The sequence below is a fragment of the Triticum urartu genome, chromosome 2A (genome assembly GCF_056163025.1).
Source record: "Triticum urartu cultivar PI428250 chromosome 2A, HENAU_Tu73, whole genome shotgun sequence".
Classification (NCBI taxonomy): domain Eukaryota; kingdom Viridiplantae; phylum Streptophyta; class Magnoliopsida; order Poales; family Poaceae; genus Triticum; species Triticum urartu.
Genome location: NC_141874.1, coordinates 549877296 through 549905249, shown reverse-complemented (window position 1 = coordinate 549905249; position 27954 = coordinate 549877296). Strand labels below are relative to the sequence as shown.

The 27954-nt window shown below is 45.0% G+C and overlaps 2 long non-coding RNA genes across 2 annotated transcripts in view; both read left to right on the top strand.

Moving 5' to 3' along the window:
• The window catches only part of LOC147985849 (uncharacterized), a 73411-nt gene that overhangs the window by 17157 nt on the left and 28300 nt on the right, over window positions 1–27954 (top strand). The window lies entirely within an intron of this gene.
• LOC125541802 (uncharacterized) lies at window positions 20125–26649 on the top strand. The gene is made up of 3 exons (XR_015616923.1): window positions 20125–21108; window positions 21277–21363; window positions 21472–26649. It is a non-coding gene; the product is annotated as an uncharacterized LOC125541802 (long non-coding RNA).

Sequence of the window (27954 nt, the reverse complement as noted above, 5' to 3'; positions counted from 1 at the left end):
GGCTTAGAACTGATGTTCTCTGAGCTTATCAAGAACCAAACGCAAGTGCTTGGCATGATCTTCCTTGTTCTTCAAGAAAACCAGAATGTCGTCGAGATAGACCAAAACGAAGTCATTGGTGTAGGCGTTGAAGATGAAGTTCATCATGCGAGAGAACGTCGGAGGAGCGTTGGCGAGGCCAAAAGACATGACAGTGTATTCATATGAACCAAAGCTTGTTCTGAATGCTGTCTTGGGAATATCTTCTTCATGAATGCGAATTTGGTGATAACCCATACGGAGATCAACCTTGGAGAATACTTGAGCACCTTTGAGTTGTTCGAACAGCTCATTGATGTTGGGAAGTGGGTATTTGTTTTTGATGGTCTTCTTGTTCACTAGACGGTAATCAACACAAAGTCGGTCTGTTCCATCCTTCTTCTTCACAAAAAGAACACCACAACCCCACGGAGAAGAACTAGGCCGAATGAGACCCATTCTTTCTTGCTCATCGAGTTGCTTCTTCAGCTCCTTCAACTCTTCAGGTCCGAGCTTGTAAGGACTCTTGCACACAGGTTCCGTGCTAGGCTCAAGATCAATAACGAATTCAACTGGCCGGTGCGGAGGCATTCCTGGGAGCTCTTCTGGAAAGACGTCTTGATATTCGCAAACGACTGGAATTTGAGAGATGGCATCCAATTCACCCTTCTCATTGAGAGAAAACAGACGAATGGTATCATCACGAGCGGCAAAGACAATTACATCCTCAGACGAATGAGTCAATTGAATCTGCCTGGCTGCACAATCCCAATAGCTCCGCCTCGTCGCCCTGGACCTCTCCGCTGACCCACGCGACTCCAAACGCCGCCGAACACCGTCTTCGCCCTCGTCTTCAACCTCGGGCTCCCGAGCTGTCTCCGGTCGATTCGCCACCGCCAGGATCGCCCCGAGCTCGCTGACCCCTCTCCAATCCCACTGTGAGCTCCTCTTCCTCTTCCCCTAGCTCCCGTGCTCGTTTGGCCGCTGTAGTCGCCACTTCCACCGCACCCGAAAGCTCCCCGCTGCCGGCCATGGCGCCGTCGTGGCTAGAGCCACAGTGGCTCGAAGCCAAGCTCATCACTGTGCTCAGCGCAGCACCAGGAGCCCGTAGCACCATTCCACGCGCCTCGCCGTGCCCCGCAGCCTCGGGTTCGACCTCGCCCGAACTCCGGCGGCCGCCAAGGTCGTCGCCGGCGATGTTTCCGACCATCCTAGCTCCACCCACTACCACCACTCGATGCGGCTCGCTCCCAGCTATGCGTAGAAGCTCTCCGTCGTCGTTTTGGTTGTCGGAGCCCGAAACCCGCAGCCCTCCACCGCGTCTGGCCTCGCCGGCGGCTAAACACCGGCAGGCTTTGAACCGTTGACCGGTGGGTTTGACCGCTGACGTGGACTGGGTGGGCCCAGGTTGACTCCCCTGAGTCAATGACAAGTGGCCCCCCTCTGCTAACTAAATCAAATTAGTTTTAACTAAAAATAATTAGTTTAATTAACTACTGACACGCGGGACCCACCAGTCAGGTTTGACCTGGACGTCCCCGTTGACCACTGACGTCACCCTGACGTAATGTTGACGCAGTAATTAAATTACTGGAATTATTCTTATACAGGAAATTCCAGAAAATAGTCAAAACTTCTAAAAATCATAGAAAATCAACCATAGCTCCAAATGTAAAGATTTATATATGAAAAATGATCAGAAAAATTCAATCTATCCATCTGTAATGGTTTCATGCATGACAAAAAAAGTTAACCTTGCTGTTTAAGGAGAATAAGGTAATGCACTAATGTGGCTATGTTAAATGAACTAACATTTGAACTTTTGGTTCAAATAAGCACATTCCTTTCTATTATAGCTTGCATTAGGCCAAGACACATTCATATTGCCATGCCATAGCATGCATCATATTGTTGCATATCATCATGTGTTGATTGTGTTCCGATGTGTTCTTCGTGGTAGGTTCTGCCTCCGAGGATATTCACGAGTATCCAACTGAAGGGCAGTATCCCACTACCACTCCATCAGGCAAGCAACCCATTGATCATTCCGATACAAACCCATGTTCTCGCTTCTGCTCTTGTTTACTGCATTAAGACAACGCGATTCAAACTGCTGTGTGCTACGGTAGCTGAACCCTTATCCTCTGCATGACCTGTCATTGCCACAGTAACTAGATGAAACCCACTAGCATGTGTAGGAGTTGATTGAGCCATGTATGTGATTCCTACCTTGCTATGCCTGCTATGCTTAGAGTTGTGTCACGTCTGGTTCATCTGGGTGATGGGCTAGAGTGAAATGCTTATGCCGGTAATGTGAGGGATGTGTTGCACATGTTTTGGTAAAGGTATCGATGAGAGGCCATGTAGGAGTACATGGTGGGTTGTTTCATTGAGGCCGTCCATAAGAACTGAGATCTGTATGTGTGATTTAAGATGTAGTTACTACCGTACATTGGGCCCGAAACCAATGGACCCTCTCGGCTTCTTAATCACCCTAGTACTCTGTCCAGGAGTTGCAAATAGTTTCTGGTGTTTGTAGGTTATGTGTTGGCGGCCGTGCGTAGCGCTGACCCTAGGGGTGGGCTATGTTGCGGTAGATACACCGTGGCACAGTGTACCGATTCACCCATTTGGTGTCTCGGGAACCCTGTTCACATCATTCGGGGCCGTAAGTGGAAACCTCGGCCAGACTTCCTGTGGATGGAACCTGAATAGGCGATAAACCTGGACTAGAGACTTAAGTGTTTAGGTAGGCCGTGGCCGACACCCTCGCTGGGCTTCCGCTTGAAGGTTGCCGAGTACATGTCGTGTAAACGGCGGTAAGTGGTGAAAGCGTGTATGTAGTACACCCCTGCGGGGTATAAAACTATTCGAATAGCCGCGTCTGTGGTAAAGGACTACTTGGTTGCCTATACAGTTCATAGACAAGTTAATGGATACTACTAAAAGACTCGAGATAAGTGTGAGTACCGAGGATGGCCCTCTCGTAGGATGACGAGGGAGGATCCCCGGTGGAGTATTGTGTTGGTGAGTAGTGGACTCGTGTGCGAAATCTATTTTACTAGTGAAGTTCCTAAGATAGCTTAGCCAAGAGTCAAAGCTGGCTTGCTGCAATAACCCCACCACCTTCTTGAGAATGAGCATGTATATTAGGTTCTGATGTAAGACTTGCTGAGTACCCTTGTACTCATGTTTGCTTAATTACTGTTTTCAGACGACAACACCGCCCCCTCCGATGGGTTCTGCGTAGACCTTGACGTCGACGAGTGACTAGCCACCCAGGTGGTGATCCTGGCCATGGAGGGCCCTATGTAGATAGACAGACTTCGAGAAGCCTTCTTTCTTTCTAGAGTCTGTACTCAGACTAGTTGCTTCCGCATGTGCTTGTCTGATTGTATGACTTGAGTGTCGGGTCATGTGACCCCTATCTATATGAACTTGTTATGTATGGCTCCCTGGAGCCTTTAAATAAAGTACTTGAGTTGTAGAGTTTTGTTGTGATGCCATGTTGTATGTACTCATATCGGGCATATTGTGTGTATGATTGAAATGCTTGGTATGAGTGGGATCCGACAATCTAGTTGTTTATCCTTGGGAGCCTTTCTTATGGGGAAATGTAGTCTAGTGTTCCTCGAGCCATAGTAGTCCGCTACAGCCCGGTTCACTGGAGTCCTGCTAGCCCAGCACTACTGTTCAGGACACTTGACTGGCCGGCATGTGTTTCACTTCGTTCCTATGTCTGTACCTTCGGGGAAATGTCATGCGGTGATATCCATAGTCCTGCCTAGCCTGCTACAGCCCGGGTTCCCCGGAGTCCTGTTAGCCCAGTGCTACAGCCCAGAATCACTCGCTGATGACTGACATGCTCGATGTGATTCATGTATGCCTGTCTCCATAGGTCTGTGCCGCTTTGGGTTCACGACTAGCCATGTCGGCCCGGGTTCTCTGTCATATGGATGCTAGCGACACTATCATATACGTGAGCCAAAAGGCGCAAACGGTCCCGGACCATGGTAAGGCGACACCCGTGGGATACCGTGCGTGAGGCCACAAAGTGATATGAGGTGTTACTGTCTAGATCGATGTGACTTGGAATCGGGGTCCTGACAACACCAAAAAGACCAAGCTTGGGGATGCCCCGGAAGGCATCCCCTCTTTTGTCTTCGTCTATCGGTAACTTTACTTGGAGCAATATTTTTAATCACCACATGATATGTGTTTTGCTTGGAGCGTCTTGTATGATTTGAGTCTTTGATTTTTAGTTTACCACAATCATCCTTGCTGTACACACCTTTTGAGAGAGACTCGCATGATTTGAAATTTATTAGAATACTCTATGTGCTTCACTTATATCATTTGAGCCATATAGTTTTTGTTCTAGTGCTTCACTTATACCTTTTAGAGCACGGCGGTGGTTTTATTTTATAGAAATAATTGATCTCTCATGCTTCACTTATATTATTTTGAGAGTCCTTTAGAACATTATGGAAATTTTCTTTTAGGAATAATATAAAAACTTTCATAGAAGTGCATTGAATACTATGAGAAGTTTGATACTTGATAATTGTTTTGAGATATGGAGATGGTGATATTAGAGTCATGCTAGTTGAGTAGTTGTGAATTTGAGAAATACTTGTGTTAAAGTTTATGATTCTCATAGCATGCACGTATGGTGAACCGTTATGTGATGAAGTCGGAGCATGATTTATTTATTGATTGTCTACCTTATGAGTGGCGGTCGGGGACGAGTGATGGTCTTTTCCTACCAATCTATCCCCCTAGGAGCATACGCGTAATACTTTGCTTTGATAACTTGTAGATTTTTGCAACAAGTATATGAGTTCTTTATGATTAATGTTGAGTCCATGGATTATACGCACTCTCATCCTTCCACCATTGCTAGCCCCTCTAATACCGCCCACTTTTCGCCGGTATCATACACCCACCATATACCTTCCTCAAAACATCCCCCATACCTACCTATTATGGCATTTCCATAGCCATTCCAAGAGATATTGCCATGCAACTTTCCACCATTCCGTTATTATGACATGCTTCATCATTATCAAATTTCTTGCGTGATCATGTAGTTGACATCGTATTTGTAGCAAAGCCACCGTTCATAACTCTTCATACATGTCACTCATGCATCATTGCACATCCCGGTACACCATCGGAGGCATTCACATAGAGTCATATTTTGTTCTAAAGTATCGAGTTGTAATTCTTGAGTTGTAAGTAAATAAAGTGTGATGATCATCATTATTAGAGCATTGTCCCAAGTGAGGAAAGGATGATGGAGACTATGATTCCCCCACAAGTCGGGATGAGACTCCGGAACAAAAAAAGAAAGGCCATAAAAAAGGAGAAGGCCCAAAAAATGAGAGAAAAAGAGAGAAGGGACAATGCTACTATCCTTTTTCCACACTTGTGCTTCAAAGTAACACCATGATCTTCATGATAGAGAGTCTCCTATGATATCACTTTCATATACTAGTGGGAATTTTTCATTACAAAACTTGGCTTGTATATTCCAATGATGGGCTTCCTCAAAATGCCCTAGGACTTCATGAGCAAGCGAGTTGGATGCACACCCACTTAGTTTCTTTTGTTGAGCTTTCATACACTTATAGCTCTAGTGCATCCGTTGCATGGCAATCCCTACTCACTTACATTGATATCTATTAATGGGCATCTCCATAGCCCGTTGATCCGCCTAGTTGATGTGAGACTATCTTCTCCTTTTTTTGTCTTCTCCACAACCACCATTCTATTCCACATATAGTGCTATATCCATGGCTCACACTCATGTATTGCATGAAGATTGAAAAAGTTTGAGAACATCAAAACTATGAAACAATTGCTTGGCTTGTCATTGGAGTTGTGTATGATTTAAATATTTTGTGTGGTGAAGATAGAGCATAGCCAGACTATATGATTTTGTAGGGATAACTTTCTTTGGCCATGTTATTTTGAGAAGACATGATTGCTTAGTAAGTATAATTGAAGTATTATTTTTATGTCAATATTAAACTTTTATCTTGAATCTTTCGGATCTGACCATTCATGCCACAATAAAGAAAAATTACATTGAGAAATATGTTAGAAAGCATTCCACTTCAAAAATTCTTTTTTTATCATTTACCTACTCGAGGACGAGCAGGAATTAAGCTTGGGGATGCTTGATACGTCTCCAACGTATCTATAATTTTTGATTGCTCCATGCTATTATATTATCTACTAACTGGAGGCCCAGCCCAAATTGTTGTTTTTTGCCTATTTTAGAGTTTCGCCGAAAAGGAATATCAAACGGAGTCCAAGCGGAATGAAACCTTCGGGAACGTGATTTTCTCAACGAACGTGATCCACGAGACTTGGAGTGGGCGTCAAGAAACAATCAAGGACGCCACAAGGCTGGGGGCGCGCCTACCCCCCCCCCCCCCCCCCCCCCCCGCGGACGCGCCCTCCACTCTCGTGGGCCCCTTGTTGCTCCACCAACGTACTTCCTCCTCCTATATATATCCACGTACCCCCCAAACATCCAGGAGCACCACGAAAACCTAATTCCATCGCCGCAACCTTCTGTACCCGAGAGATCCCATCTTGGGGCCTTTTCCGGAGCTCCGCGGGAGAGGGCATTGATCACGGAGGGCCTCTACATCAACTCCATGGCCTCTCCGGTGATGTGTGAGTAGTTTACTTCAGACCTTCGGGTACATAGTTATTAGCTAGATGGCTTCTTCTCTCTCTTTGGATCTGAATACAAAGTTCTCCTCGATCTTCTTGGAGATCTATTTGATGTAATCTTCTTTTGCGGTGTGGTTGTCGAGATCCGATGAATTGTGGGTGTATGATCAAGTTTATCTATGAACAATATTTGAATCTCCTCTGACTTCTTTTATGTATGATTGGTTTATCTTTGCAATTCTCTTCGAATTATCAATTTGGTTTGGCCTACTAGATTGATCTTTCTTGCAATGGGAGAAGTGCTTAGCTTTGGGTTCAATCTTGCGGTGTCCTTTCCTAGTGACAGCAGGGGCAGCAAGGCACGTATTGTATTGTTGCCATCGGGGATAAAAAGATGGGGTTTATATCATATTGCATGAGTTTATCCCTCTTCATCATGTCATCTTACGTAAAGCATTACTCTATTGTTATGAACTTAATGCTCTAGATGCATGGTGGATAGCGGTCGATGTGTGGAGTAATAGTAGTAGATGCAGAATCGTTTCGGTCTACTTGTCACGGACGTGATGCCTATATACATGATCATACCTAGATATTCTCATAACTATGTTCAATTCTATCAATTGCTCGACAGTAATTCGTTTACCCACCGTAATATGCTCTTGAGAGAAGCCACTAGTGAAACCTATGGCCCCTGGGTCTATCTTCCATCATATTAATCTTCCAACACTTAGCTAATTCTATTGACGTTTATTTTACTTTGCATCTTTATTTCTCTTTAACGTAAAAATACTAAAAATATTATCTTATCATATCTATCAGATCTCACTCTCGTAAGTGACCGTGAAGGAATTAACAACCCCTTTATCGCGTTGGTTGTGAGGTTCTTATTTGTTTGTGTAGGTGTGTGGGACTCGAGCGTGATCTCCTACTGGATTGATACCTTGGTTCTCAAAAACTGAGGGAAATACTTATGCTACTCTACTACATCACCCTTTCCTCTTCAAGGGAAAACCAACGCAGTGCTCAAGAGGTAACACTGAACTGGACGTCTCACAAAGCTTCGGCTGATACTAGAATGCCGAGTGCCCATATATGTTCCCTCGTGGTGGTTAGTGCGTAAAGGCCAGTGGCCAACTCAGAACAAATACCCAAACCTGTTAGTGCATTATTAAAAGAAGTGACGGCTATCGGGACAAGTCCGGAGCTACCACCCCCTCCTGGGTGATACCACTAAATAGCCAGCTGCCATCATAACATCTCGTGGGTGCTCTCCGGGCCTGCCCGACTTTCACAGGTATCTCTCGCTGGTGCTCACTGTGCCCGCCCGACTTTAACAAAGGTCTGGAGTAAAGTCAGGGTAACTGTGTGTCCAAAACATCAAGGGAGAAAACCCCAAGGAATCACCCTCGATGGATTCCTCTCGATGTAATCATCAAGGTGAACTTGGAGGAATCACCCTCGACGGTCCACCCTTGAGGGTTTGCACGACAGAGTCGTATTGGGGGTGGTGATGGAGGAATCACCCTTGATGACCACGACCAAATAACTACACTACAGAGTGAAGGAAATATACCCTAGAGGCAATAATAAAGTTGTTATTTTATATTTCCTTATATCATGATAAATGTTTATTATTCATGCTAGAATTGTATTAACCAGAAACTTGATACATGTGTGAATACATAGACAAAACACCATGTCCCTAGTAAGCCTCTACTAGACTAGCTCGTTAATCAAAGATGGTTAAGTTTCCTAACCATAGACATGTGTTGTCATTTGATGAACGAGATCAAATCATTAGGAGAATGATGTGATGGACAAGACCCATTTGTTAGCATAGCATATTGATCGTTCAGTTTTATTGCTATTGCTTTCTTCATGACATATACATATTCCTTTGACTATGAGATTATGCCACTCCCAGATACCGGAGGAATACCTTATGTGCTATCAAATGTCACAACATAACTGGGTGATTATAAAGATGCTCTATAGGTATCTCTGAAGGTGTTTGTTGGGTTGGCGTAGATTGAGATTAGGATTTGTCACTCCAAGTATCGAAGAGGTATCTCTGGACCCTCTTGGTAATACACATCATAATAAGCCTTGCAAGAAATGTGACTAATGAGTTAGTTGCGGGATGATGTATTATGGAACGAGTAAAGAGACTTGCCGGTAACGAGATTGAATTAGGTATGAAGATACCGACGATCGAATCTCGGGCCAGTAACATAACCAGGACAAAGGGAATAACGTATGTTGTCATTGCGGTACGACCGATAAAGATCTTTGTAGAATATGTAGGAACCAATTTGAGCATCCAGGTTCCGATGTTGGTTATTGATTAGAGAAGTGTCTCAGTCATGTCTACATAGTTCTTGAACTCGTAGGGTCCGCACGCTTAACGTTCGATGACGATTTGTATTATATCTGTTATGTGATTTGGTGACCGAATGTTGTTCGGAGTCCCGGATGAGATGACAGACATGAAGAGGAGTCTTGAAATGGTCGAGAGGTAAAGATTGATATATTGGACGATGGTATTCGGACATCGGAAGTGTTTCGGGATGCACCGGGTACTTATCGGGTCACGGGAAGGGCTTCCAGGCACCCTCGGCAAAAGATATGGGCCTTATGGGCCAAGAGGGGAAACACACCAGCCACAAAGGGGCTGGTGCCCCCCCCCCCCCCCGCTAATATGGGTTGGCCAAATTGGAGAAGGAAAGGGGAGAAGGAAAGGAAAAGGGGAATAGGATTCCCCCTTCCTCCCCTTCCCTTCCTACTCCGAATAGGAATAGGAAAGGGGGGCGGCCGAATTGGGAGGCACCCAAGTAGGATTCCTCCTACTTGGGGAGCCCCCTTGGCTGCCTCTCCTCCCCTCCAACCTATATATATGTGGGGGTGGCACCGCTAGAAGACACATCAACAATTGCTATCCGTGTGCAGCGCCCCCCTCCACAGTTTACGCCTTCGGTCATATCTTCGTAGTACTTAGGGGAATCCCTGCACGGATCACTTCACCATCACCATCACCACGCCATCGTGCTGACGAAACTCTCCCTCGACATTGATCAAGAGTTCGAGGGACATCATCGAGTTGAACGTGTGCAGAACTCGGAGGTGTCGTATGTTCGGTGCTTGATCGGTCAGAACAAGAAGTTCGACTACATCAACCGCGTTAACAAACGCTTCCACTTTCGGTCTATGAGGGTAAGTGGACACACTCCCCCCTCTCGTTGCTATGCATCTCCTAGATAGATCTTGCGTGGGCGTAGGAAATTTTTTGAAATTGCATGCTACATTTCCCAACAGTGGCATCCGAGCCAGGTCTATGCGTAGATGATATGCACAAGTAGAACACAAAGAGTTGTGGGTTGTGATCATCATACTTCTTACCACCAATGTCTTATTTTGATTCGGCGGTATTGTTGTATGAAGCGGCCAGGACCAACCTTACATGACCATGTTCATGAGACCGGTTCCATCGACAGACATGCAACTAGTTTTGCATAAAGGTGGCTGGTGGGTGTCTGTTTCTCCAACTTTAGTTGAATCGAATTTGATTGCGGCCGGTCGTTGTTGAAGGTTAGAACAGCAAACTTGATAAATTACCATTGTGGTTTTGATGCGTAGGTAAGAACGGTTCTTACTAGAAGCCCGTAGCAGCCACGTAAAACTTGCAACAACAAAGTAGAGGATGTCTAACTTGTTTTTGTAGGGAATGTTGTGATGTGATATGGTCAAGACATGATGTGATATACATTATTGTATGATATGATCATGTTTTGTAAAAGTTATCGGCAACTGGCAGGAGCCTTAGGGTTGTCGCTTTATTGTATGAAATGCAAACGCCATGTAATTGCTTTACTTTATCACTATGCGTTAGCGATAGTTGTAGAAGCAATAGTTGGTGAGACGACCACGACGCTACGATGGAGATCAAGGTGTCAAGCCGGTGACGATGGAGATCATGACGGTGCTTTGGAGATTGAGATCAAAGGCACAAGATGATGATGGCCATATCATGTCACATATTTTGATTGCATGTGATGTTTATCTTTTATGCTTCTTATTTTGCTTAGTACAGCGGTAGCATTATAAGATGATCCCTTACTAAAATTTCAAGGTATAAGTGTTCTCCCTGAGTATGCACCGTTGCGAAAGTTCTTCGTGCTGAGACACTACGTGATGATCGGGTGTGATAGGCTCTACGTTCACATACAACGGGTGCAAGACAGTTTTCCACATGCGGAATACTCGGATTAAACTTGACGAGCCTAGCATGTACAGACATGGCCTCGGAACACTGGAGACCGAAAGGTCGAATGTGAATCATATAGTAGATATGATCAACATAGAGATGTTCACCATTGATGACTACTACATCTCATGTGATGATCGGCCATGGTTTGGTTGATTTGGATCACGTATCATTTAGATGACTTGAGGGATGTCTATCTAAGTGGGAGTTCTTAAGTAATATGATTAAATGAACTTAATGTATCATGAACTTAGTCATGATATTAGTTGCATATCTATGTTGTAGATCAATAGCTTTTGATGTAGCTCCCCGTTTATTTTTGATATGTTCCTAGAGATACATAAGTTGAAAGATGATAGTAGCAATGATGCGGATTGGGTCCGTGATCTGAGGATTATTCTCATTGCTGCACAGAAGAATTATGTCCTTGATGCACCGCTAGGTGACGGACCTATTGCGGGAGCAGATGCAGACGTTATGAACGTTTGGCAAGCTTGGTATGATGACTACTTGATAGTTTAGTGCTCCATGGTTTACGGATTAGAACCGGGACTTCAAAAACATTTTGAACGCTACGGAGCATATAAGATGTTCCAAGAGCTGAAATTGGTATTTCAGACTCATGCCTGAGTCGAGAGGTATGAGACCTATGACAAGTACTTTGCCTACAAGCTAAGATGGGGGAGCATAGCTCAACCAGTGAGCATGTGCTCAGAATGTTTGAGTACTACAATCGCTTGAATCAAGTGGGAGTTAATCTTCCAGATAAGATAGTGATTGACAGATTTCTCTAGTCACTATCACCAAGTTACTGGAACTTCATGATGAACTATAATATGCAAGGGATGACGAAAACAATTCCCGAGCTCTTCGTGATGCTGAAATCGATGAAGGTAGAAATCAAGAAAGAGCATCAAGTGTTGATGGTTAATAAGACCACTAGTTTCAAGAAAAGGGGCAAGGAAAAGAAAGGGAACTTCAAGAAATATTGGCAAGCAATTTGCCACTCACGTGAAGAAACCCAAAGCTAGACCTAAGCCTAAAACTAAGTGCTTCTACTACAAAGGGAATGGTCACTGGAGGTGGAACTACCCCAAATACTTGGTGGATAAGAAGGATGGAAAAGTGAACAAAGGTATATTTGATATATATGTTATTGATGTGTACTTTACTAGTGTTCATAGTAACCCCAGGGTATTTGATACCGGTTCAGTTGCTAAGATTAGAAACTCGAAACAGGAATTGCAAAATGAACAGAGACAGTTATGGGCGAGGTGACGATGTGTGTTGGAAGCGATTCCAAGGTTGATAAGATCAACATCGCACACTCCCTCTACCTTTGGGATAAGTGTTGAGCCTAAATAAATGTTATTTGGTGTTTGTGTTGAGCATGAATATGATTAGATCATGTTTACTGCAATATGTTTATTCATTTAAGTTAGAGAATAATTGTTGTTCTGTTTACATGAATAAACCTTCTATGGTCATACACCCAATGTGAATGGTTTATTGAATCTCGGTCATAGTGATACACATATTCATAATATTGATGCCAAAAGATGCAAAGTTAATAATGATAGTGCAACATACTTGTGGCACTGCCGTTTAGGTCATATTGGTGTAAAGCTCGTGAAGAAACTCCATGCAGATGGATTTTTGGAATCACTTGATTATGAATCATTTGATACTTGCGAACAATGCCTCATGGGCAAGCTGACTAAGACTCCGTTCTTCGGAACAATGGAGCGAGCCACTGACTTATTGGAAATAATACATACTGATGTATGCGGTCCGATGAGTGTTGAGGCTCATGGAGGGTATCGTTATTTTCTAACCTTCACAGATGATTTGAGCAGATATGGGTATATCTACTTGATGAAACACAAGTCTGAAACATTTGAAAAGTTCAAAGCATTCCAGAGTGAAGTAGAGAATCAACGTAATAAGAAAATAAAGTTTCTATGATCTAATCGCGGAGGCGAATATTTGAGTTATGAGTTTGGCCTTCATTTAAAACAATGTGGAATAGTTTCACAACTCACGCCACCTGGAACACCACAGCGTAATGGTGTGTCCGAACATCGTAACTGTACTTTATTAGATATGGTGTGATCTATGATGTCTCTTACCGATTTACCACTATCGTTTTGGGGTTATGCATTAGAGACAGCTGCATTCACGTCAAATAGGGCACTATCTAATTCCGTTGAGATGACACCATATGAATTATGGTTTATCAAGAAACCTAAGCTGTCATTTCTTAAAGTTTGGGGTTGTGATGCTTATGTGAAAAAGCTTCAGCCCGATAACCTCAAACCCAAATCGGAGAAGTGCGTCTTCATAGGATACCCAAAAGAAATTGTTGGGTACACCTTCTATCACAGATCCGAAGGCAAGATCTTTGTTGCTAAGAATGGATCCTTTCTAGAGAAGGAGTTTCTCTTGAAAGAAGTGAGTGGGAGGAAAGTAGAACTTGATGAGGTAATTGTACCTTCTATCGAATTGGAAAGTAGCTCATCACAGAAAACCGTTACCATGATGTCTGCACCAACTAGTGAGGAAGTTAATGATAATGATCATGAAACTTTGGATCAAGTTACTAGCGAACCTCGTAGGTCAACCAGAGCACGTTCCACACCAGAGTGGTAATCCTGTTCTGGAAGTCATGTTATTAGACCATGACGAACCTACGAACTATGAGGAAGCAATGATGAGCCCAGATTCCGCAAAATGGCTTGAGGCCATGAAATCTGAGATGGGATCCATGTATGAGAACAAAGTATGGACTTTGGTTGACTTGCCCGATGATCAGCAAGCCATAGAGAATAAATGGATCTTCAAGAAGAAGACTGACGTTGATGGTAATGTTACTGTCTACAAAGCTCGACTTGTTGCAAAAGGTATTTGACAAGTTCAAGGAGTTGACTTCGATGAGACCTTCTCACCCGTAGCGATGCTTAAGTCTGTCTGAATCATGCTAGCAATTGCCGCATTTTATGACTATGAAATCTGGAAAATGGACGTCAAAACTGCATTCCTTAATGGATTTCCTAAAGAAGAGTTGTATATGATGCAACCAGAAGTTTTTTTCGATCCTAAAGGTGCTAACAAAGTTTGCAAGCTCCAGCGATCCATTTATGGACTGGTGCAAGCATCTCGGAGTTGGAATATACGCTTTGATGGGGTGGTCAAAGCATATGGTTTTATACAGACTTTTAGAGAAGCCTGTATTTACAAGAAAGTGAGTGGGACCTTTGTAGCATTTCTAATATTATATGTGGATGACATATTGTTGATTGGAAATGATATAGAATTTCTGGAAAGCATAAAAGGATACTTGAATAGAAGTTTTTCAATGAAAGACCTCAGTGAAGCTGCTTATATATTGGGCATCAAGATCTATAGAGATAGATCAAGATGCTTAATTGGACTTTCACAAAGCACATACCTTGATAAAGTTTTGAAGAAGTTCAAAATGGATCAGTCAAAGAAAGGGTTCTTGCCTATGTTACAAGGTGTGAAGTTGAGTAAGACTCAAAACCTGACCACGATAGAAGATAGAGAGAGAATGAAAGTCATTCCCTATGCCTCAGCTATAGGTTCTATAAAGTATGCCATGCTGTATACCAGACCTATTATGTACCTTGCCATGAATTTGGCAAAGGGGTACAATAGTGATCCAGGAGTATATCACTGGGCAGTGGTCAAAATTATCCTTAGAGGACTAAGAAAATATTTCTCGGTTATGGAGGTGATAAAGAATTCATCATAAAGAGTTACGTTGATGCAAGCTTTAACACCGATCTGGATGACTCTGAGTCTCAATCTGGATACATATTGAAAATGGGAGCAATTAGCTAGAATAGCTCCATGCAAAGCATTGTAGACATATAAATTTGCAAAAATACATACGGATCTGAATGTGTCAGACCCGTTGACTAAACTTCTCTCACAAGCAAAACATGATCACACCTTAGTACTCTTTGGGTGTTAATCACATGGTGATGTGGACTAGATTGTTGACTCTAGTAAACCCTTTGGGTGTTGCTCACATGGCGACGTGAACTATGGGTGTTAATCACATGACGATTTGAACTATTAATGTTTAATCACATGGCAATGTGAACTAGATTATTGACTCTATTGCAAGTGGGAGACTAAAGGAAATATGCCCTAGAGGCAATAATAAAGTTGTTATTTTATATTTCCTTATATCATGATAAATGTTTATTATTCATGCTAGAATTGTATTAACCAGAAACTTGATACATGTGTGAATACATAGACAAAACATTGTGTCCCTAGTAAGCCTCTACTAGACTAGCTCGTTAATCAAAGATGGTTAAGTTTCCTAACCATAAACATGTGTTTTCATTTGATGAACGGGATCACATCATTAGGAGAATGATGTGATGGACAAGACCCATCCGTTAGCATAGCATATTGATCGTTTAGTTTTATTGTTATTGCTTTCTTCATGACATACATATTCCTTTGACTATGAGATTATGCAACTCCCAGATACCGGAGGAATACCTTGTGTGCTATCAAACATCACAATGTAACTGGGTGATTATAAAGATGCTCTACAGGTATCTCCGAAGGTGTTTGTTGGGTTGGCATAGATCGAGATTAGGATTTATCACTCTGAGTATCGAAGAGGTATCTCTGGGCCCGCTCGATAATACACATCATAATAAGCCTTGCAAGGAATGTGACTAATGAGTTAGTTGCGAGATGATGTATTACGAAACGAGTAAATAGACTTGCCGGTAACGAGATTGAAGTATGTATGAAGATGCCAACGATCGAATCTCGGGCAAGTAACATACCGATGACAAAGGGAATAACGTATGTTGTCATTGCGGTATGACCGATAAAGGTCTTCATAGAATATGTAGGAACCAATATAAGCATCTAGGTTCCGCTGTTGGTTATTGACCAAAGAGGTGTCTCGGTCATCTATACATAGCTCTCGAACCCGTAGGGTCCGCACGCTTCACGTTCGAAGACGATTTGTATTATATTAGTTATGTGATTTGGTGACCGAATGTTGTTCGGAGTCCCGGATGAGATCACGGACATGACGAGGAGTCTCGAAATGGTCGAGAGGTAAAGATTGATATATTGGACGATGGTATTCGGTCACCGGAAGTGTTTCAGGATGCACAAGGTACTTATCGGGTCACCGGAAGGGGTTCCGGGCACCCCCGACAAAAGATATGGGCCTTATGGGCCAACAGGGGAAACAAGCCAGCCACAAAGGGACTGGTGCGCCCCCCCCATATGTGCTAGCCAAATTGGAGAAGGGAAGGGGAAGAAGGAAAGGGGAAAGGGAATAGGATTCCCCCTTCCCCCTCTTCCCTTCCTACTCCGAATATGAAAATAGGAAAGAGGGAGGCCGAATTGAGAGGCGCCCAAGTAGGATGCCTCCTACTTGGGGCGCCCCCTTGGCTGCCTCTCCTCCCCTCCAACCTATATATATGGGGGGAGGCACCGCTAGACGACACATCAACAATTGTTAGCCGTGTGCGGCGCTCCCCTCCACAGTTTACGCCTCTGGTCATATCTTTGTAGTGCTTAGGCGAAGCCCTGCGCGGATCACTTCACCATCACCGTCACCATGCTGTTGTGCTGACGGAACCCTCCCTCGACCCTTTGCTGGATCAAGAGTTTGAGGGACGTCATCGAGCTGAACGTGTGCAGAACTCGGAGGTGCCGTACGTTCGGTGTTTGATCGGTCGGAACGAGAAGAAGTTCAACTACATCAACCGTGTTAATAGACGCTTCCGCTTTCAGTCTACAAGGGTACGTGGACACACTCTCCCCCTCTCATTTCTATGCATCTCCTAGATAGATCTTGCGTTTGGAAATTGCATGCTACGTTTGCCAACACAGAGTTATCATTGGGAGTGCATAACGAGGTATCACCCTCGGCACTCGATAGTACCTCTGCAGAGTCGTACAAGTAAGGGGGAGTGAGGTGATGTGTCGGTCTCTGCACGTCGGTCACGTTGAGCGAGTCATCGATCATCAAGCCAAGGCAACTGGGACAAGGTGAAAGGTTACTGGTGGATCACTAACCAACCTATACTAAGCTATTTAGGATAAGTAGGTATGGTACAATGAATAGGTTACAAAAGCAGGCTATGCATCAAAATAGGAGCAATCAATTACAGTAGCAAAATCTAATGCAAGCATAAGAGAGAATGCAATGGGCGGTATCGGAATGATCAAGGGGGTTTTGCTTGCCTGGAAGCTCAGCTGAAAAGGAAGAGGGTCGTCGGTGACGTAGTCGATCATAGTGGCATTAGCAGCGATCTCGAAGTCTACCGGAGAAGAAGAGGGGAAATAGTAAATACAAGAAAACAGATGCATGACATGACTACATGCATATCTAGGGTGTTCTAACATGGTGCTACATGATACCGGCAAAGGGGGGAAACATCCAGGAATGTTTTCTCGGTGTTAGGCATTTCTGGACAGACAAAACGTAGGGGGTGGTTGCATGTTCGCTATGTTAGAGGCACGTGATAGATGAACGAAGAGGGTATTTGGATTCTCCATCTTTTTCTGAGCAACTTTCATGTAGAAAACATTTTCATCCGAGTTATGGTTTATTTTCTATTACTTTTCAAAGTTTTATTAATATTTTGTAATTTAATTTAACTCGAAAAAATGACTAAAATGCTAGTTGCACCCAGCTCTGTGTACACAACAATGTACACAAAGGATGACATGTGGGTCCAGGGGGTCCCTGATGACCAGTTAGTTGATTAGTCAATGTTAACAAGTCAACAGGGGGTGGGGCCCCTATCATACACACATTAGCTAATTAGTTGTTTCATTAGGCTAACTACATAATTAGTTTAATCAAACTAATTTCAATTAATTTAATTAATTAATTAATATTAATATTTTATTACTATTTCTTACATTTTTTTTAAAACAGGGGCTAGCCCCACCTGTAAGTGGCCGAGGGTGGCGGAGCCCAGCTGTCAAAGACCATATGGCCTTAGCGGGCTACAGGCGCTGGGGCGTGGGCGCCCGTGGAGGCCGAACCACGCACAGCACCAGGGGAGGCTCAGGCCCCGGAGGCCGAGCGCGCGAGGCGGGGTCAGGACGGCGGAGTGGCGAGCTACGCGGCGGTGGTGGCGAACAGCGGCAACGGGCGGGGCGCGTAGGCGCGGGCAGGGGGCTCGGGACGTGGCCGCCAAGCGGAGCTGTGGTAGGGGCGGCGAGAGGCTGCGGGGCAGGACGGATAGCGGGTGAGGGTGGCACGGTCAGGAGGACCCGGCGCAGCCAGGCGGAGGTGGGCACGGCCGAGGGGAGACGGGGCGACCAGCAGCGGTGGGGCGAGCGTGATGGGAGGACGCTGGCGAGCGCGTAGCCACGGCCATGGAGTGGCCCAGGTCGGGGGCAAGCGGGGTCTGGCGCGGCGGGCGCTGACCGGAGGCGAGGCCAAGCAGTGGACGGGCCCGCAAGTGCGCGTGCAGGCGGCGCAGGGTGCGTCCCCGTGCGCGCATTGGCGCGGTAGGGGCACGGTCCAAGATCGCGGGAGCGGAGCTCGATCGTGGCGACGGCGAGTGTGGGACGGCGTAGCGGCAAGCAGCTGCCGCGAGGAGTAGCGCCAGCAGTAGAGCGGCAGTGAGCAGGCGGGAGAGCGGGCCGAGGCTGTAGCGGCAGCGAAGCGGGGCTAGAGCGTTGGGCGCGCGGACGTCGAGCGGTGAGCGCGGGCAGTGGAAAAAGGGAGGAAGGGAGCTAGCCTCACCGGCGATGACGGGAAGATGGGGCGGCGTGGCTCGGTGGAGCTCATCGGGGAGGAGGCCCAGAACGACGAGGCAACGTGAAGACGAGCGGCGGAGACGAGGACGACGAAACAACGGGGTCAGGGCGCCGTGAGCATCCAGATCCAGCAAGGGTAGGGGAGTAACAGCCTGGATTTTTGCCCCTTTATTCCTTTGATTTTCTGGGATTTCCTGTTTTGATTTGCTTTTCCATGGCTATGAGGGCCTGAAACTTGGGAAGATCATGTCTTCCTAGGTTTTCTAGTGGCTTGTCACCCTCATCATCATCTCAAGATCGTCTCATTTCCATCCTTGACCTAACCCAAAATTCTTTTGTTGGTAATATTCCTTTTCTGATAAAGGAATAACCCTTTAAACCCTAGGTTGTTAAGCAACCTATATTTCTGTCACTCCTAAAATTCCCAAATAATTCTCATAAATTGTTTGGGTCATATCTTCCTCAAATATGGCAAAATATTTCATTGCCATGTTCAAGAATAATCCTCCAATAATTATTTTCCTATTTTGTCCTAAATGGCACTTTGCAAAGGAAGTGCTATTTATACTTGCTTGATTGACCCCAAACATCTTGGACATCTTTTCCTGTCCATATCATTGGATCATGCCAAAATTCAACTCAATTTGCCTAGTAAATATTTTTCAGCAATTTTCCAAAGTTTTTGTCCAGGAAGGAACTTTGTGAAGGATCTATATTCTAGTCATATCCAAATGAGTTGCAGTTTTGCAAGGTCTTTCCAAGGGTCAAATAATTACTCTCTGCCAAATATGAGCTCATGTAACTCATCTATGTGAGCCCAGCTCCAAATCTTAGCTTCTGGTCAGATTTTTAGTTTGTGAAGCAACTATATTTTATATTGCTTCAATTGAGCTGAAACTTTACCAGGACATGCTTCTACCTATATCAACTACTCCCACCAAGTTTTATCTCAATTGGTTAATCCAATTACCTTGTGTAATTTTTCCAAGTTTCTGGACAAAAATGATGTTTGTAAAGCAAGTACCATTTTGGATTGTCCATTTGGTATGAGCTTTTTACAGAACCTTTATATGTCCATATCATGAGGATTTGCCAAGTTGCATCCCATTCCATAACTCCATGTGAGTGCATCATGCACATCTCATTTCTGACCAGATTTGGCAGTTGCAAAGCAACTCCATTTATCCTTGATCCAAATCTTCTAAACATTACCAGGGTGAAAGTTCTTTTTACCCTAAACCTCGCAGACAAACTCTATGGCTCCAAAACCCATCCTGTTGATCACTAGTGCTCACACAAGTTTACTGCAGTAAACTTCAAAGACTGCTTACCGTTTAACCAGATCACTTTTAACCAATCTACCACTTCAGTTGAAACCTCCCCAGGAAGGACAAGCCCCCAGACATCGTTTGGCCGGCCGTGTGCCACTGTGTGCACCAGTGCGCGCGGTGATCACGAGCCTTGGCATGCACTGTGCGCGCTCTACTAGCGTTGGCCATGCCCAGAATGGCTTCTTGCTCGGGCCCCTCTCCCTCTCGTCGTCTTTGCACGTGTGAGCATGTCCATTGTCTTCCTCTCGTCCTCGTCGATCACCTGGACCCCGCTCCCCCTCCGGCAGCTTCCTCACCGATGCAAGCCGCCGCGCGTCCACGAGCATACAGTGCCGACCGGGCATTTATGGCGTTCAGCTTCTTCTCCTCTTGTCCCCGAGCTTTGCTCGTCCCTGTGCATCGCTGTAGCTCTGCTGCACCTCTCAGTTGCCTTCCCCGAGCTCATGTGCGAGCACACAGATCTGCGGCGCCGGCCACGCGTCCGCGGCGACGCCAGCGCGGCACGTCCTCGTCCCGGCTATTTAAGGCCACCCGAGCTCCTCCTTTCCTTAGCATCGGCCTCCCCTCACTCCCAGCTCCCTCCCCAATCAGTCAACTGAGCCGGAGGACCTCTCCCCGCTGCCCATCGCCGCCATGGCCGCCGTCGGGCTCTGCTCAAATCCGAGTAGCCCCAAGCTCCTCCCCTCCTTCTACCACCACCAATAGAACACCACCACTCCGGCGACCATCCCCATGCCCTTTTCCCCTCGCCGGAGCCGCTACGGCCTCGAATCCCATCTCCACCCGAAGCCCCCTCTGCTGTAGTGCTTGCTGCTCTCAACCCCGCCCTCCTTGAGGTCCGTTCTACCCTAGAGCGGGTCGGCCTCGTCGCCCTGAGCACGTGGGTAGGTCAAGCGCCGCCTATGGTGGCCGGAGTCACCGGCGATCGTCGTCGAGGCGGCCGGCCTCGTCTCTGCCTCGGCGCGCGTCAAGAGGAGGAAGGTGGAGCCAGGAGGAGAGAGATGGATAAGGCGGACCCCACCTGTAAGCCTCTAAGCCGTCTGGCCCCGCCTTGCCACACTGGATAAGTGGAGTCGTATTCCTCGGAATACGTCTTCCCAGCTGGAAAGCATAGTTTCGTTCTGTTTCAGCTGAAAATGCGTTTTCCAGTTCTGAAAGCGTATTGTCTGAAATACGTTTTCTGTTTTTCAGCTCAGGGGCTTGTTTGTAGAGATATTCTTATAGATTGGTTCCTGAACTTCGTCGGGCTACATCTTTTTAACCACAACTCCAAATGAGGTGATTCCAAAGCCCACTTCTTCATCTCATCGAGACCATTCTGATGGAAACATTTTCACCATGTTTTGACATTCTGAAAATGAACATTATTCCCTTGCCCTTAATCAGCTCCCTCCGAGAGAGTATGATTTCCGGCAATTCGTTCCGCGAGTTCTCGCGCTTTCTGCTGGTGATTTCTTTCACCCCAGGCAAGCCACAATACCCACTTGCATGATAGTCATGCAGTAGCTATGGTTTTCAACTTGAACATTTATTAAATGATTGCTTGTTTAAAATATGGTTATAGTTGTCTCGGTACTACTTAATAAATGCTTACTTTCTTTCTATGTTGTTATGCACCGGATTTGTCATGCCCTGCTAGTTGTTAGTATTCCTTTCATATTCTTATGCTTGCTAGTAGTACATATGATGTTGGTAATGGTCTTCGGTGCATGACTGCCGTCGGTCCCGAGTACCATTGTTATGCATGTCCCACTGTATCTAGTTGGTGAAATGCTTGCATGATGGCATTGTTGATATGTTCTTGCATGATATTTATTGTTGATGCTAATGGTCATGCTATGTTTCGTAGAAGTATGTACTTATGATGTTCATGCTAGTCTGTATGCCATGTTTAGTTGGATATAATTCATTGTTGATATGGTGGATAGTTATGTGGTTCTCTCGTGATTATGTTGATATCATGCTCATGCATTGTAATATGCATCATGCTAGTTTGCCATGGCTCAGCATATTGCATTCAAGTTTAACCGGATGTAATTGAACTTGAACACCTGTTGGCTGAGTCATGGTGCCACCATATCGAAACTGACCAGTGCAACCACGCTTACCTTTATGGGAAGGTCCTAACTGGGTCTATTGTCATGCCTCTCGTCGGTGCCTCCAACGAGGGAAGGTTATGGGCACGCGCTACCCTGATCAGGTAGGCGAACATAACCTTGTGTGCCCCTGGTTTGGATGATAAGCGCTTTTGTCCCCGAGTGGGATCGTTTTGGCCACGATGGTGGTCGGTGTGTCTTTGGTAGACATGGGGCCACCCAGGACTAGCCCATTGGGGATTGGGTCGGAGTGGCCGGGAGAGTGTCATGGCAGTAGATCGGTTCTATCGGAACGCCGTTGGTCCACCCAAATGGGAGTGCGAGGCCATGGGTTCCGTGGTGTGGGTACAGTGCGCTACCTCTGCAGAGTGTATATTAAATCTCTCGATAGCCACGCCCGCGGATAAGGGCCCAGTTCGTGTCGGTCACACTATGAGTCAACAGTATTAATAATAACTTGACTAATGACAACCCCGGTTCGGTGATGAAATAAGTTCGTGGTGATCGCCGTAAGGACCATGAGTTACTTTGGTGGTGATCGCCGTAAGGATCGCGAGTTACTTTGGTGGTGATCACCATAAGGATCACGAGTTACTTTTGTGGTGATCACCGTAAGGATCATGAGTTACTTTGGTTGTGATTGCCGGAAAGATCACCATTGGAGATAAGATGGTTGTGATCGCCGGAAGGATCACTATTTGAGATAAGTTGGTTGTGATCGCCGGAATGATCACCGTGGTATCGAGGATACCGAGTTGTTGGATATTCGTGATGTTGTGCAAGAATCGTGGGTAAAGATCTGTTGACACACGAACACGTCACGTGTACCCTCGATGCCGGGGGTGATGCACCGTAGCTCACGTCGAAGGAGACCCGACCGACAGCGTGATACGCAAGACAGTCGGCGGGCGCTTTTGCAGACCCGAAACCCCGCACACCCGGGAGGGACCCCGTCAGGGATTGCGGCGGCTATGGGCTTCCCTAGGTCGATTCGCTCGCCCCTAGATCCTCGGGATTCGCAGCTCTCAAACACAAAGAACAGCGAAGAACGAGAGAGAAAAATGATGGAGAGATAAAACGTAGATGAAAAGGTATATATTGATTTGTTCGATTGTGTGTTGTTCAATCGGCCGTCACCCCCAACATATATAAGAGGCGGTTGGACTCCTCATACAAGCAAAGGATTCATCTAGGCTTTCCTTACAAGAAAATTACATCAATTCACGACCTAGAGTCTTAGTTCTGGCCCCACTTGGATTCAGCCCGAATCTGATCCAATCTTCTGTCTTGCTCCTTGCGTGGGCCGTGGAATCTGCATATGACTTCCGATGGAGACGGTTCAAATATCAATTTTGTACGCTTCAATGATGCCAACAATCCATATGTTGATCACTTTTCCAAATAAGGCCATCTTGAATACTCCACGGGGTCATCTTTAATTTCAAGTCGGACTCGGTCATGTAGCTGACTGGACAATTCCGACTCTTGTAGCGTCTCTGCAGGTCGTATACTACGTCGGATGATGATGACTCCAAAAGCAAAGTTGACCGTTTCGATGTTACGAATAACTTTCATGTTGAACACTTCTTCATCCGAGTCCATCTAGATAATCATTTGAGCCCATCTTCAGCTTCTGGTCAGATTGGCCTTGACAATTTCCACACAGCAAGCTCTTTTCCGGCAAGCTTTTCAGCCCGGCAAGGTCTTCGCCCGGCAAGCTTTTCCCCCGGCAAGCTTTCCTCCCCGGCAAGGTTTCACACCGGCAAGCTTCTCCGTCGGCAAGCTTTCCACGCCGGCAAGCTTCTCCGCCAGCAAGCTTTCCACGCCGGCAAGCCCTCACATCGGCAAGGTTTTACCCCGGCAAGGTTTCATTCAGCCGGCAGAGGCCGAATACTTTCTCACTCAGGGCCGGCCCGCGAAGTGTTGCCTCTAACTTTTTCATACGAACCCGGATTCGTGACCATGCCAAAATCTGGTGTCAACACATGCCCCCCTGTTTTTCGGCAAAGCTTGTATGCCGAAAAATAACTTGTATTGTGTTTGTTCTAAGGACGATGTCAACACTCCATCGGCCATTTATTTTCCTCAGGACGATAATCAGGTATCGGCCATGTTTGTGCTAAGGGCGATAATCATATACCGGCCATTGCCCACTTAGGCTTCTTGCCACACACTTGGGTGGTATTTCTTCAAGTACTTGCCATTGAGAGCTCGAGGTAACAGTGCCCCTTGTACGGATTCCACCAAATAAGAATTTCCAGGAACTATTCTTGCAATTCTAAAAGGACCTTCCCAACTTGGAGACCACTTCCCAAATTTTCTGTCCCTTGAACCAATCGGGAGAATTAATTTCCAGACGAGATCGCCGGCTTCAAAATTCTTCAACTTAACCTTCTTATTGTAAGCCCTTGCTACTCTCAACTTGTCCCTCTCTATGGCCTTCAAAGCAGCCAAACGTTTATCGGCAATCTCATCAATATTGTCCATCATCAAGTTATAAAAGTCTACTGCTGATAAATCATTTTGTTTGGCTATTCTCAAAGCATTCAAATTCACTTCCACCGGTAAAACAGCCTCCTGACCGTATACTAGCTCATATGGAGTCACCTTTGTAGCACCATGTCTTGAGATCCTATGTGCCCACAAAGCTTCAGACAACAACTCATGCCATCTCCTTGGATTATCCTCAATCTTCCTCTTGATGAGCTTGACTAAAATTTTATTGCTAGACTCAGCTTGTCCATTGGCTTGGGCATAATATGGAGAGGAATTGAGCAATTTTATGTTATAAGATTCGGCAAATTCTCTAACTTGGTGTGACATGAAAGAGGAGCCTTGATCTGTAGTCAATGTTTGAGGAATGCCGAATCTATGAATAATGTGCTCGGTTATGAATTTAATCACCTCCGTATGTGTCATGTTCTTGAGAGGTACTGCTTCAGACCATTTAGTGAAATAATCGGTTGCCACCAATACGAACCGATGCCCCTTTGAGGAAGACGGATGAATTTGTCCAATAAAGTCTAAACCCCATCCTATGAAAGGCCACAGCTTGATAATGGGATGTAACATAGCAGTAGGAGCCAACTGAATATCACCAAATTTTTGACAAGCTTCACACCCTTTGTAATATCTGAAACAATCATTAATCATAGTCGGCCAATAAAATCTAGCACGTCGTAGCAACCATTTCATCTTGGGAGCCGATTGATGAGTGCCACAAATACCTTCATGGACCTCCCCCATAGAAACTCTCGCTTGGTCCTCGTCCAAGCACTTTAGAAGAACATCATCAACCGTTCGGCGATAGAGATCATCATCTCTCATTGTATACTTGAAAGCCATCCGCCGAACAGCCCTGTCCACCCTTCTACTAGGATCACACAAATAATCAACAATGGGTTTCCTCTAGTCTTGACTTTCTCCTGCATTGAATATTTCATTAATGGCCGAAACGGTGGGCTTCGGTTCGGCCTCCCCTACGTCGGCAAGACTAGACATCGGCTTTTCAGAAATATGAAACACGCCATGATCAACATGGTAGCCGGATGCCTGTTGTGCCAACTCGTTTGCTTTCCAATTGTCATGTCTAGATATATGAGCAATGCTAAAACAATCCAAAGTAGAAATTATATCTAGACATTTATTAAGATAAACATTAAGTGATTCGTCCAAACACTGAAAGACTTTGGATATTTGCTGCACCACTAGTAACAAATCACCATAAGCCTCAATATGTGTAACACCTATAGCAAGCAACATCTCTAAACCGAATAACAATGCTTCATATTCGGCTTGATTATTTGTGCAAAAATATTCTAAGCGGCATGAGGCTTTAAAAACAGCACCATGAGGAGATATGTAAACAATACCAACACCTTGGCCATTGTTACAAACTGAACCATCAAAATATAATCTCCACGGTACTAATGAGACAAGGTTTATATCAATGTCATACTTGTCATCAATCCGATGTTCAACAATAAATTTAGCAACGATTTGGCCTTTCATGGATTTTAGAGATTCATAAGCCAAATCATATTCAATCAAAGCATAAGCCCACTTGCCAATTCTACCACTAAGAATTGGCCTATGCAACATGTACTTAATGACATCGGTTTGACAAGCTACTATACAAGCACTCAGCACTAAATAATGTCTCAATTTTGTGCAAGCATAATATAAGCATAGACATAGTTTCTCAATAAATGTATACCTTGTCTCGGCGCCCAACAAGCGCCTGCTCAAATATGTAATAGCATGCTCTTTTCCCTCGGTTTCTTGAGTCAAAACAGCACCAATAACTTCTTCTTCTGCTGCAATGTAAAGCCTAAAGGGTTCCCTATGCTTGGGTGCTTTCATCACCGGAGGAGTGCACAAATAATTCTTGATCATATCAAATGCTTCTTGCTGTTTTGCCCCCCAAGTGAAATCAGCATCATTCTTTAATCGAAGGATAGGAGTAAACGCATCAACCTTCCCTGACAAATTAGCTATGAACCTCCTCAAGTAATTGACCTTGCCAAGGAACTTTTGCATATCTCTCTTGCATCTTGGAGCTTCCACTTTCTGTATGGCCTCTATCTTTTTGGGATCAATCTCTATGCCATCTTCATGGATAATGAAACCCAAAAACTTACCAGCCGACACACCGAATGCACACTTCAAAGGATTCATCTTCAGTCCATAGTTTTTCATTCTTTCAAAAGCTAAACGCAAATCGGCCAAGTGAGATTCAAAAGCGTCCGATTTGACAACAATATCATCAATATAGACTTCAAGTATGACACCGAGTAAATCATGAAAAATCAAATTCATAGCCCTTTGATATGTGGCGCCAACATTTTTTAATCCGAATGTCATCACTGTCCACTCGAATAAACCAAGAAAACCAGGGCAACAAAAAGCTGTCTTGGACATGTCCTCTTCGGCCATAAAAATTTGATTGTATCCAGCATTACCATCTAGAAAGCTAATAACTTTATGTCCAGAAGCATCATTAATAAGCATATCGGCTATTGGCATGGGATACTCATCTTTGGGTGTAGCCCTATTCAAATCTCTGAAGTCAATGCACACCCTCAACTTGCCGGATCCTTTCTTTTCCACTGGGACAATGTTAGAAATCCACTCGGCATACCTGCAAGGTCTAATAAAATTAGCTTTAAGCAAACGACCGATCTCTTCCTTGATCCGGTCATCTGTTTTTGGATTAAACTTTCTGGCTGATTGTTTATATGGTCTAAAACCAGCCTTTATAGGTAACCGATGCTCCACTAGCTCTCGGCTTAAACCTGGCATCTCATGATATTCCCACGCAAAGCAACAGACATATTCTTTCAACAGCTCGATCAACTTAGCTTTATGATCGGCTCTTAAATTTGCATTTACAAATGTCGGCCGAGGAGTTGAACCATCTCCTATATCTATCTCTTCTAATGGATCGGCCGATGTAAAACCTTGTCCTAATTTATCCATATCATCTAACTCTTCTATAGACTCATACATATCGTTCTCATTGGACCGATATTCTACAAGTCACTTTTGTAGCCACTCTGAGTTAGGATCCATTTAAACATATCATACCTTGGAGCCGATTGCATTCAGTCGGCTTTAAAGAGACGGGCACGAAACCATTCTTGGTTGCGCTGAGAAAATCGAATTCTGATAAGTCACATCCCGTCAAGCAAGTAGCATTTGGGTGTTGCCAATCCACCGATGCCTCGGCCAAAGCAACACAGGCCGAGTTATCCGCATGAATAACTTCCACCTC